Here is a 13,566-nt window from a genome sequence, read left to right as displayed (position 1 = left end):
CTTTTCTTGTCTACAACGACGATTTTAGTACACGTCTGTATAGTAACACTTTTTCATAGCTTTATAGACGGCTATCGTTTTCGCCCACAGGAGCTTGCGCTTCACAGTAGAAAGTTGTCAAAAGCACTGCCAGGTGTCAGTGATTTCCTTCAGTCGTCTACAGTAGTGTGTTATTAACAAAGAAGAAATACAGTATATTAAACCTGCTATACTTTTTCACGCATCTCAGAGTTTATGGCGTCAGATCTCCTTATCTGTAGATATTGTTTTGTAGGTACATTGAGCAGGATATTTGGATAATGTCTGCAAAATATGTTATGAACCGATTTAGTACACAAGAAGTAATAAATCTAAATGTCATTTCAAAGCGGCAGTTTTTCACTCATCTCAATATTTATGACGTTAACCTCCTAAACTATGCGTGCTACCATGACACACATTTGTAGGTGCATTTAGCGGCATATGTCGAGACCTCCTGCGACTACAGTTTGTAGCACAGGAGTAATAAATTTAAACTCCAAGCGTAATACGGCAGTTTTTCACGCATTTTATTGTTTAAGACGTCGTATTTCCTGACCATGATAGGTAGATAGTTTTTACAGCTACAGCGGTTGTTGCCTGACACTAAGAGGTATGTGTACCACGTTTGGTTGCAATTGTTCCAGTAGTTTAGGAGGAGATGTGGAACATACATACATACGTAAATATACACACATACATTCGTACCTACATTTTTATAATATGTGTGGATTTGCCGGCCGCAGTGGTCTAGCGGTTCTAGGCGCTCAGTCCGGAACCGCGCGACTGCTACGGTCGCAAGTTCGAATCCTGCCTCGGGCATGAATGTGTGTGATGTCCTTAGGTTAGTTAGGTTTAAGTAGTTCTAAGTTCTAGGGGACTGATGACCACAGATGTTAAGTCCCATAGTGCTCAGAGCCATTTGAACCATTTTTTTGTGTGGATTTAATTTTGTTGCCAGGTGCCCTACCTTACGCCACAGCCGTCAAGGTAAACTAAGGGAGGTAATTCGTGTGGGCCATCTGTCTGTGAATAGTGTAATTTTTTTTTTTCAGTGTGCATCTGTAGTACTAGACGGCTAACCCGGTGCTCATCCCCGGTTGCAGGTTGCCTATCTGACAGATTCCAAGAGCAAAAAAATTGATTTTCAGTATTTCATGTAATTCTTCACTGAATTTAAAATTTTAAAATGTTTAATAATCTACTAATTAAGACGTATAGTATTACGTTCAAGGTATAAAACAATAAGTCAAGTAGTCAAGTACTAAATTTGACGCAGTGTAGCTCAGGGCGCGCAAGTTTCTCAGAATGTATTCATTCAGTACTTGAGAATGAGAGTGACTTCGAACAGACTTAAGGAAAGAAGCTTATCGGTTGCCACATTCTCACTGTTCACACAGTTAAATTTCAGCATCAGGCACCATGATTTAATGTATTACTTCTTTGATACTAACTCTGTTCGCAATACATTTTGCGGACATTATCCACATACACCACTATGCGACGCATAGTTCAGGAGATGTGATAAACGTTCAGATGCTTGAAAACGGAGCGCAGATCACATGACTGTACTCGTTTCTTTTTGTTTTACACGGGACTTCGATTCTTTAAGGAATCGGGGATTTGGGCCGGAGAGGGAGGTGGAGGTGTCGCTTGTTCGGACAAATTCGGGTGAGTCCCAGTCCTAATTACAAGAAGTCCACATTAGTTATATGAAACTATAATTAGTAGTATACCGTAGACTATATAGTTAAATAAAACTAAATGAATTGCCATTCTTCCCAGCCTGTGTGTTGTCGGTGATGGACTTCCAAAACAAGGGTGTTTCTTCTTCGTTGTAGACCTGTGGAGTCACCACTTTCTTTCTTTACGAATTGCTTCAACACTTGCAACGTGTGCACTTAAACTTTAACCACACACATTTGAGTTTGAGATATCGTACTAGGCTTGAAACTTGTTTGACCTCACTTACCTGCAGGTCTTTCCGTTGCAGCTTGAAATTCGACTCCCCCAACATGAATTCCAACAGAACGATGTGGTATAAACAGCATCATCAATGCCATTTCGTTGAGATCGGGCGTTCTGCCGTCGTCCGCGTCTTCCCAACAAGGAGCAAACTTTCTGCAATAGAACCAAAAGTCATGATGTCATAATGATTTGCTACAATACGTTACACATCGGATACAGTTCAAGTGAATGTGAAACGAGCTGATGCGTTCAGCATTTTAAAGTGAGGGAGCTTTGCACGAATGATGTCCACCACAGTAAGGCGGCGCTCCATTTTACGAAACGAGAAGATTAAAAATATTATTACGAATTTCGAATTAGTCAGCGTCTGTTGTAGTTAGTCAGCATTTGATTAAAATTTAAATAAAAACACAATATAATCAGTCACTAAATTTTATGTTTTTCATTTACGACGTCTTTCGGAATCTTTGCTCCAGGAGCAGGCAGCACTTGGTATTTTGCTTCTTATGGAATCACCTCAGGTAAAGGTTGTAAACATTGTATGTGCTCTTGAGGGAGATATACAAGAAAAGTAAAGAACTACAGATATTTTGACATCCAAGCTAAACACCGGTACTGAACATAACCTCAAAAACGCGTCGTAAAAAAAAAAAAAGTCTTGAGGTCATTATGCAATATGTCTATCTTGATTGCAATACTTACTCTTCTTATTGTTAGTATTTGTTCATTTACATCTGGATCCGACTGTTGCAGAATATACTTGCGGTGCTGTAGCGACTGAAGATGAAACCATCTTTAAAAATAAACTGTAAGCAGTCTTGATCGCTTAACTTTTTTAATGGTGACCGGTTTCGAGCTTTTTATCAGATCATCTTCGGACCATGAATGTTTGCCGTAGGCGGTGGCGCATGCTTCCAGTTTATTTATAATAATTACAGATCCCTGTTTTCCTATATAAGAACTATGTTCTTTAAAATGTGAAACCATATTTGCTTCGAACTCAACAGTAAATAAGAACAATAAGAGCAGATGAGAGGAAAAAAAGTAGTAACAAAATTGCCTTTGTTGTCGATGTCGAAATATATCATTCCTGACGCCAGTTTCTAGCGCTACGGAAGCAACGAGATGCATATTTTTTTAGCATTATAGTCAACAGTCGGAATGTTCGTGCTCTGGGGGACCACAAACTTAGACAGTGACCAGTATGTGCATGCGACTGTCACCCACCATACCAACCGACTGGGATCATTAAAACGCTGGTGCGAAAAGCGTGTACCACATCTGATATGGAAAACTTGCCATAGGGAATTGAACACCTACGTTCTCGATCGGCAAAGGGTTTTGGTGATTAGTTACAGCAGCGATACCTCGTTTTTGACTCCCTTCACCACCGGCTGCATTGCTACTCGTATTATCTTGAGTAATGGGGGCAGCTCTCACGGCCCTTGGTGCATTCCCGGAGTATTCTTGTTACCCTATACAGGGGCGTCGACTGCAGAGTAGCATCAGTTCTAGACTCAATAAGAGCAGCTTCTCACCTGAAGAGGACACACATGTGGGCCGTCGAAATATTGTATCAGTTTGACTTGAAGAACCGGCTGCGGGGCCGAGAAGAATGTTGAATTTACATGCGTTAGAACAACGTGTGAAATCGTCTTTCACATCGTTGTCTTAATTTCGCTAGTCGTTTGCCTTCTGTTTACGTTGTTGTCCACAATCTGACTCATAAATTTTACCGAAGTTAAAAGTTGTGTGTGGTCAATACAGTGTGCTACACCTCTGCGTTAGCAGGAAGCTACGATGTATGTCGACTGTGGGATATGTCGTTAACATATTTCTCCTATGATATACACTGAAGCACCAGAGATACTGATATAGGTATGCTTTTTGAAATACAGAGATATATAAACAGGCGGAATACGGCGCTGCCTTCGGCAAGGCCTATAAAAGACAACAAGTGTCTGGCGCTGTTGTTAGATCGGTTATTGCTACTACAATGGCAGGTTATCAAGATTTAAATGAGTTTGAACGTGGTTTTATAGTCGGCGCACGAGCGATGGGACACAGCATCTCCGAGGTGACGATGAAGTGGGAAATTTCCCGTACGACCACTTCATGAGTGTACCGTGAATATCAGGTATCCGATAAAACATCAAATCTCCGACATCGCTGTAGCCGGAAAAAGTATCCTGCAAGAATGGGACCAACGCCGACTGAGGAGAATCGTTTAACGAGACAAGAGTGCAACCCTTCCGAAAATTGCTGCAGATTTCATTGCTGGGCCATCAACACGTGACAGTGTGCAAACCATTCAGTGAAACAGCGTCAATTTGGGCTTTCGGAGCCGAATGCCAATTCGTGTAGCCTTGACGACGGCACGACACAAAGCTTTACTCCTCGCCTGGGCCCGTCAACACAGTCATTGGACGATTGATGACTGGAAACATATTGCCTGATTAGACACGTCTCATTTCAATTTGTATCGAGTGGACAGACGTGTATGGGTACGGAGACAACCTCATGAATCCATGGGTCCTGCATGTCAGCAGGGGACTCTTCAAGCTGGTGGAGGCTCTGTAATGGTGTGGGGCGTGTGCAGCTGGAGAGATATGGGATTTATGATACGTCTAGATAAGACTCTGACACTTATGTAAACATCTTGTCTGATCACCTGCTTCCATTCATGGCCATTATGCATTCCGACGGACTTCGGCAATCCCAGTAGGACAATGTGACACCCCACGCATCAAGAATTGCTGCTACAGAATGGCTCCAGGAACTCTGTTCTGAATTTAAACACTTCCACCAGCCACCAAACTCGGCAGACATGAACATTATGGAGCATATCTGGGATGCCTTGCAACGTGCTATTCAGAAATCTCCACCCCATCGTACTCTTACATATTTATGGCCAGCCCTGCGGGATTCGTGGTGTCAGTTCCCTCCAGCACTATTTCAAACACTGGTCGAGTTCGTGCCACGTGCTGTGCTAGCAGGTGCCCTACACGATCTTAGGCAGGTGTACCAGTTTTTTTTAGCTCTTCAGTGGTGGTCTAACTGACATTGCTACTAGACACAAAATCGTAACTCTGTCTCAGAAAGAGACATCTGCTGTGGCTGCATGCAAATGGTAAAACTTCACAAAGCGGATGTTTTAGTGTTTATTAATTTCCATTCTATTATCCATTTTTCTGTACTCAGAAACAAATGAGAAAGCGAACAAATCACGAAGAAGTACGAACATTATAATTATGCTCTTGTTCGCAGTAAGAGTTACTTATTAAATTTTCTAATTATATTCTATTTTGACAAAAATTGAGCAAAAGATCTCATCATCCAGTAACCGAATTAACCGCAGAATTATTTACTATAAGAGATAGGTAGCTGACACGCTCCTACTGCTTGACGATGAAAGCAGCTGAAGGTCTGAGCAAATTCCATAACAACATCATGTTCACTGTCGAACATGAAGTACAGCATTAACTTCCTTAGCAATAAAATATCAAACATAAATAACAAAAATCATTTTGACGTATTTCGTGATCCCACGACCACGAATGTTACCATCAGTAGCACATCCTACGACCCGACCGGCGTTAGATGGCTCACTACAGGTTAATGCTTAAACGTATGCATAAAATCCTGCTCAGTCCCGACGAAAAGCAAAAGAAAATCGACATAATTAATTAGCTGCCCAAAATAATGGCTACGGTGCTTCAGTAATAGACAAGCTCTCCCAGGAAATAAACGAAAGAGTTCCTCACATTAAATCTTTGCAACAAACAACATCTACAGCAATCGTGAACGATATACTCGTAAAATCAATAAAGTATGCAGTCATACCATATACAGGCCCACTTTCATATAAAATATCCAATCTGTTCAAAAAGAAGAACGTCAAAATCAGCTTTCAATGAACAGAGAATTGTACACACACTTCCATGCATTATTATGCCTCAACAAAGAACAAGAATCAATAAACTGAGCTGTAACAACTGTCCCAGATTCTACATTGGCCAAAAAGGTAGAACTTTTGAAACAAGGTTTAAGGAACATCTGAATGCCCTACGACTGAACAACGTAATCAAATAAGCCTTTGAGACTCATCTTGCAAATAGCAGCTATGCAGTAGGTAATATAGAAAACAACCTGATGATCTTACACCTTACAGATAAGGGCAGAACAACAAATCCTCTAGAGACGATTGACATTAATATACAGAAGAACATTTTTCCTGATCTCATTCTGAATGAACACACAGAGTCATCCAATTCCTCCTTCCTAAATAATTTCCCGCAGGTCTCTTCATTATTTAAACCAACGTAATATCCCCATAATTCAAGAGAGCTACATTGCTTTAAAATTTGTTTCATCAAAATATTTTTACCCATCTTATATGAATGCGATATAAGCTACTTACACCTATAGTGTTAAATTCACATATTCACAGTCTGAGGTATTGAAACATTATTGTTTGTAGTGTAAATTGCCACTACAGATCCAGTGCTAAGATTGCGATAGAAAACTTTTCTCATTGCACTTATGTACTGCACACAGTGTCTCGTATCGTTTATATACAACTTTCGTAAGAGTAATCCCAACCATTCAGCATATTAGAAATTATTGTAAGTAATGCGTTGAGTTTTAAATTCATAACATTAGCAGCGCGTATTGGCCGCGCCGTTTGAGGTGCCATGTCACGGATTGCGCGGCCCCTCCCGCCAGAGGTTTTAGTCCTCCCTCGGGCATGGGTGTGAGTGTGTGTGTTGTTCTTAGCATAAGTTACTTTAATAGTGTGTAAGTCTAGGGACCGATGACATCAGCATTTGTTTCTTAGGAATTCACACACATCTGAACATTTTTTCCACAGCAAAAAAACACAGTGCGATTTCGTCACACGGAATCATGCAGCACATAAATTTTCACCACATTTCACGTTTTAATAACTTCAAATAACTTTAAAACTTTTCATAAATGTTTTGTAGAGGTCAAAAGAACTAAATCTCCAGTAAATTTTATCAAATAGTGAACAAAAACCTTTCTATCTAGTGCAGCAGACCAAAAACCAGTACAAAACGAGGCCCCAGGAAGAAAACAACGAGACCTGAAACAATCAATGTTAAAAATGTGAAACAATCACCTGAAGATGGTTTTGTAAAGAAATCATGGTTTGACTCAAATAAACCTGTCTAAACCTTAGTTATGGCTAATCGCTGTTACAGTTATAAAACTTCCTAATTATAGTTTCTCTTCGAAAAGTTCGACAACACTGTGATCGCAATAGACCATGTTTTAACTTCAAGCCTGAACACGTTGGTCACTTCCTACCGAATGCTACATTTTGCCGAAGATAAGCAGCTAAGGCAGTCACGGTGCTAGAAGGGGGCGCGACAGCTTCTGAAGGAAGGGAGATTCGGGTTTCACGTCTCTTTGACGTCATTAAACACTTAGCACAAGCTTGCATTGGGAAAGAAGGGGAAAGAGAACCGGCAGTGTGCTTTTCAAAGAAGTCGTGCCAGTATTTGCCGTAAGCGGTATACGGAAACAACAATCTTCTTAATCCCCTTATTCGGCTTTGTTTTATTGAGCCAAACTCCCAACATCTTGGAACAAATATAAAATCATATATACAGAGAATTCACAGTATAGACCGTTTGAACAATGATTTAACATTATTTTACAGTGTCCACATAGGCACAGCACTTACAGCTAAAGAATCTAGACATTATGTCAATTGTAAACAAAAGAAATGTAAAAAAAAGACAAGAGTAATTGAAAAGCATGTACCTGCAGATAATGGTGTTTATGAAGTCACAGGCAGTACAACAAATCTCGTATACAGGGTGAACTAGAACTCCATCGACAAACTTACAGAAGTAGTAGTGTGGATCAAAACAAGAAAAAATGGCTAGTAAACATGAGCTCTAAAATGCATGCCTTAAGGGCTATGAACACTTACTATTCTTCCCTACTTTGAGACACACCTCTTTTGCTGAAGGATTTTCGCTTTCCATATTTTGAGAGGTGGTAGTACGGAATAAAATAAGAAAAAAAAGCCCAGTAAACATGAGTTCTGAAGTGCATGCCTTAAGAGCTATGAGCGCTTACTTAGCTACTCATCTTTTCCACTGAACAAGTACTCATACTCTTAAGGTATGCGTTTTAGAGCCCGTGGCGCCGGGATATTTTTCTTATTTTGGTCAATACTGCCTCCTCCCAGAATACGGAAAGTAAAGTGCTTGCAGCAGAAGAGCTGTATCTCGCAGTAGCGAAGATGAACAAGTCTTCACTGTTCCTAAGGTACGCCATGAATTTTACGGCTCATGTTTATTAGACATTTTATTCTTGTTTTGGTAAATACTACCACCTCTGAAAGTTTGTTGGTGGAGTTGTGATTCGCCCTTTATACACGTCACTATCCCGTATAAAACAAAAAAGTACTTTGCACATTTCCGAATTTTCCCGACAAGAAATGCACATCCTGCTGATGCAGAGACTTGATATCTAGTGCCATCAGTGTACACACACACACACACACACACACACACACACAAAGCGATCAACAGAGATTAATGTAAGCACTTAAACTTGAATTAATCGCGCTGTAGAAATTTTTAATCAAACTGTAATAGTGAATATCGTTGTTTTCCAACTGATACCTGAATGAAGTTTCACGTGTGGCTATCTGACTGAATCTGAAGGTCGATGGTATGTTGCCACAAGCAGAGTGCAAAGATTCCTCCATTTCAGAAGCAGACTTTGTGAGCGGAAAAATTCTCATTTCTCTGACAGTGGTTAATTTGCTATCAGGCTGCTGACTCTTGCAGCCCCGCCTAGCACTGATGTCGAACACATATCGGAGGTTCAGCAAAAAGCGCAATTTACCACAAGCCACCTCGAAACAGGTCCATGTTTGATTTACGGTTCGTACCTGTTAGTCGTCCATCTCACAACCACTTTTCAAGACGCTATTCATTTCATTTACCTCAAGTCCTTTGTCCTCTCTGACAGGATTACAATGTCATTGGCAAAATTTAATTTTTTTTCTTCCTCCTGTTCTTTAATTTCCTTTCAAAATTGTTCCTTCGTTTCTTTCATTTCTTCCCCAATGTACATACAGGGGGTCGGAAAAGTCTTTCCCTGATGACATAAATTGATAACTCAGGCTAGAAGTAAGATGCCAAATATGAAACTGGTATCTAATTGTTTACAAACTATCAAAGCTTTTTTCACACATCAGTAAACTTCCACATGAGTACCCTTGGTAGCACGTAGCACATCTAGGAGATATTCAATTTCCGTCCAAACATTAGCCAACATCACTGGAGGGATCGATTCAACGACTGTGGTTATCCGTCGCCGCAAGGTTTCAAGATCTGGTACACGTGTTCGGTAGACCTCGTCCTTGACATAACCCCGTAAAAAGAAGTCTAATGGGGTTATGTCAGGAGAGCGTGGAGGCCATACCGTTGGCCCATCACGACCAATCCATCGCCCAGGAAAGGTCATATCGAGATAGGCACGGACGTCCAAACCCCAATGAGGCGGTGCACCGTCTTGCTGAAACAAGACATCGGGGTGATACTGAAGCAGCTGAGGAACAGCATACAGTTGCAACATGTCCAGATACACTGCAGATGTGATGGTAGCCTCAGCGAAGAAGAATGGCCCGATAATTTGATCGTGCAATAGCGCGCATCAAACATTCACCTTTGGACTGCCTCTGGTGCACTTCATGACCTCGCCAGGGGCTTGTGAACCCCAAATGCGCACATTATGGCGATTCACTACTCCACTGACAAAAAAGGTCGCCTCGTCGGAAAAGGAATTTTCGTCTGAGATAACCATCATCGTCCTCAATACGTGATAGCATTTCGACCGCAAAGTCATATTGACGTGTACTGTCATTGGGCAACAAGATCTGAACGATTTGCACTTTGTATGCACGAAACAATAAACGTTTGTGTAAAATGTCATGGAGAGAGCTTTATGGCATCTGTAATTCACGTAAGACCCTGCGTACCGATTTCTTCGGACTTCGCAGAAAAGACTGCCTTACAGCTTCCACCATGTCTGCTGAGGTGCTTGGTCGACCAGACCTCGGAAGGTCAGCAACCGATCCTGTGTTCTTGAACCTCTCATACCAGGCTTTAATGCTCTTAACATCGGGTGGATTTCTTCCAAATGTTGTCTGGAAGTGTCTCTGCACTGTGGTTGATGATCGTGTCTCAAGGTACCACAGGACACACTGTGCCTTCTCCTGATTGGTTAACATGGCTTCTTGGGCACTGCACCTCATCCACTACTTACATATTGCGAACCTAAAACAGAAAAAAACTTTGATAGTTGTAAACAATTCGACACAAGTTTCATATTTGTATCTTACTTCTAGCCTGAGTTATCAATTTATGTAATCAGGGAAAGTCCTTTTGGTCACCCTGTATAACATTTGGGGTGGGCTACAGCCCTGCCTCGCTCTCATCTCAACCACTGCTTCCGTTTAATGTCCTTCGACTCTTATAACTGCCGCCTTCGGTTCCCTGTATTTTATGGCTAATGATTTAGAAGTTCAACGAATGCATTGCAGTGAACACTACAAAAAATATTGTCTAAATCTACAAATTCTGCTAACCTATCTTTGCCATTGTGCAACTTATCTTCTGCGGTAAGTCGTAAGTTCAGTAATACCTCCCGTATTGATAAATTCCTCCAAAACCCACAATGATGTTTCCAGAGGTTAGCTTCTACCAGCTTTTCCATTCTTCTGTAAATAATTCGTATCAAGACTTTCCAACTGTAAGCTAACGGTTCAGTAGTAGTCACATTTGTCTGCGTCTGCCTTCTTACGGACAGATATTGTTCTTCTTGAAGTCTGAGGGTATTTCTCCTCTATCATATTTTGTTGTACGCTACGCGGAACAGTTTAGTCACGATTTTTCTCCCAAGGATCTCAAAAATTCTGGGGGAATGTCATCTACTCCAGGAACATTGTTCCTACTTAGGTCTTTCAGTGCTCTGTCAAACTATTCTCGCAGTATCATACCTCCCATTTCGTCATCTGCTTTCCCCTCCTATTCCATATTATCATATCCAAGCTCGTTTCCTTACTACAGCCTTCGACGCACTGCCGTTGATTTAGCTTTTAACGTTTAAGTCTCGTAAAAAGTGTGTAAAACTAAAATTGTTCTTCATAAATGCATTTGTAAGCCCAAGAGACAATGCAACAAATACAACATAAGAAAGTTCACTTAACAATAAGAAGGCCTAAGTATTCAGCGACGAAAAGATTTTTCTTAGTATCCAATTAAAGTTCCACGGTTTGAAATGACCGGGCATGGAGATAAAAGTTCTTTTGTCTCAATAATTGCTATACTTATCTTTTCTCTGTTTGGAATTCTTGATGAACTTTATGTTTTGATAAAACTATAAGTTAAGTTAACTCAAGCCTAGTTAAAAAATGATATAACGCAATTGGTGCCAATCAAGCATAATATAAGTATTTTGTTCCAGAGCATACCATAAGTCAAAATAATGTTAAGATAACTTCCGTTTTTTAGATTATTTATCATGTTTAGTTTGTTTAATGATTCCTGAAGATATATATTTCTATGAAGAGTTTTATCAATAATGTCTGATAATAGAATGTTAGAAAATTTGAAAATATGAAAACTAGAAACTTCTTGTTGTGTTGCAGTATCGATTACATACCGATAGTGAAATAAATATGAAAAGAAACTTACTTCATTTGCATTTAAAACTGTATGGTAAAAATGGAAATATTAATGTAGATTTGCTTTTAGAGCATTTGCTGTTAATCATTTGCCGATTAATTTTCATAGTGTAAGTGGAAGTATGAGAATATATCGATACATAAACAGAAAATTATATTTACAAAAAATTTGCGTCAGGTAAATCAGGAAACTCCGCGAATATCCACAGACATGACATATATAATCTATGTATGAAAACCCATTTACATCTTGTCAGACTTTGGTCTGTATCACACGGTTCGTTGACTGAGCAAAGGTTCCTATAGTACTGGATTCATTATAATCCGTTTTACATACTCCTGTCACCATTCAGACTTCGCTTCTCTCCTTAGTTCTACCTTGTTATCTGAGTGACTCATATTCATACAGGGACTTCTCCTTCCTCCAAAAGTCTCTTTCATTTTTCTGTAGACGACATTGCAATTGGACGCTTATTCAAGAGATACGGAGTTCGTTTCAGGAAACTGCCGAGGTGGCTTTATACGTAAGGCAGTGGTCACGGTATCAGCAGAAGCGGGCTTGCCACCCTGTTTTAGGTATGCCGTCGTGTCACTACATCAACTGAGGCAAATGCCAGGACCATAGTTCCAAAACGTAACAGCACCTTCATTCCAGACGCTTATAATGACGTGGATTTTGACGAGATCATAAACTAGAGCCTTGACGTGGATTTTGACGAGATCATAAACTATAGCCTTCCTTCCTTTCTAGCCAACCAAAATCCGGCTGTTACCTCGTCTCCTAAAACGCGGCCTGCCAGCCGGGCGCGAATATTAATTTGCGGCCGGCAGAGATCTTTACGAGTTGGCGGACTTGAGTGTGTGTGTGTGTGTGCACGACTCCAGTCCCCACCTGCTGGTTAGTCGTTAGGCGATCCTTGACCGCACGCGGTCGGTGTGGGCGGAACGGGACTCGCCAGGACTCTCTGCGGGCCGAGAGTCGGCCTGGGTGAACCTCTGTGTTCCGGACATTTACCGGAGTTTACTCCCAAATAATGCTCCATATCCGTACACGGCCACCGCTGAATAAATTGTTAATAAGAAAACATATTCCAATTCTCGTTCCATAGATAATTAATGGGCCAACTGATAATACTAGCTCGGATAAGGTCGTTAAAACCTATTACAATATTGCAGAACCAGTGATATTCTGATTACGATGAAAAGTTGCTTTCGACATGCATGGTTGGCGACACGTGGAAATTTGGGTCTGGCCGTGAGTCGGGCACGGATAGTCAAATGGTAAGGCGACTGCTCGCGATAAGCTGGAAATCCGGGCACAGATGTTCATCGTCGTCATTCCATTCTACAGTTGATGGTAGTCCTTACTCGTAACTGCGAATTCATTTGATATCAAAGGCTACTGGTTGAGAGCAAGGTAGTTCACTGTAAATTACGAGTTGTCTTCAATGAGCGGAACTGGAATTTGAATGCCCTTGTAGTTGAACGTAAAATAAATTTTTGACTTGTCCTTTTTTTTACCTAAGGCATTTAACACTCAGTTCGCCGAAACTGGGCATTTCGCCACCTTTGGTGTTTGTGTCATGTCTCATATCTTCTTTTCCAAAAAAAAAAAAAAAAAAAAAAAAAAAAAAAAAAAAAAAAAAAAAAAAAAAAAAAAAAGTGGGCGTCGTGGGGGGGGGGGGAGAGGGGGACACTAATGAGTAATTTTCTGTTTTATTGCTTATGTTCATAACATGATTTCCCAATGTTATCAGTTGGCTTTTGTGCAATTTGAGAAATCCCGCATTTCGGTAAAGTCGCCTTGCATGAATATTTTTTTAAGTAGTCCTTGCGCCTTTGCAATTGAA

This window comes from Schistocerca piceifrons, chromosome 1 (genome assembly GCF_021461385.2).
Source record: "Schistocerca piceifrons isolate TAMUIC-IGC-003096 chromosome 1, iqSchPice1.1, whole genome shotgun sequence".
Classification (NCBI taxonomy): domain Eukaryota; kingdom Metazoa; phylum Arthropoda; class Insecta; order Orthoptera; family Acrididae; genus Schistocerca; species Schistocerca piceifrons.
The sequence above is the reverse complement of the archived record's forward strand: the minus strand, read 5'-3'. Positions refer to the sequence as shown.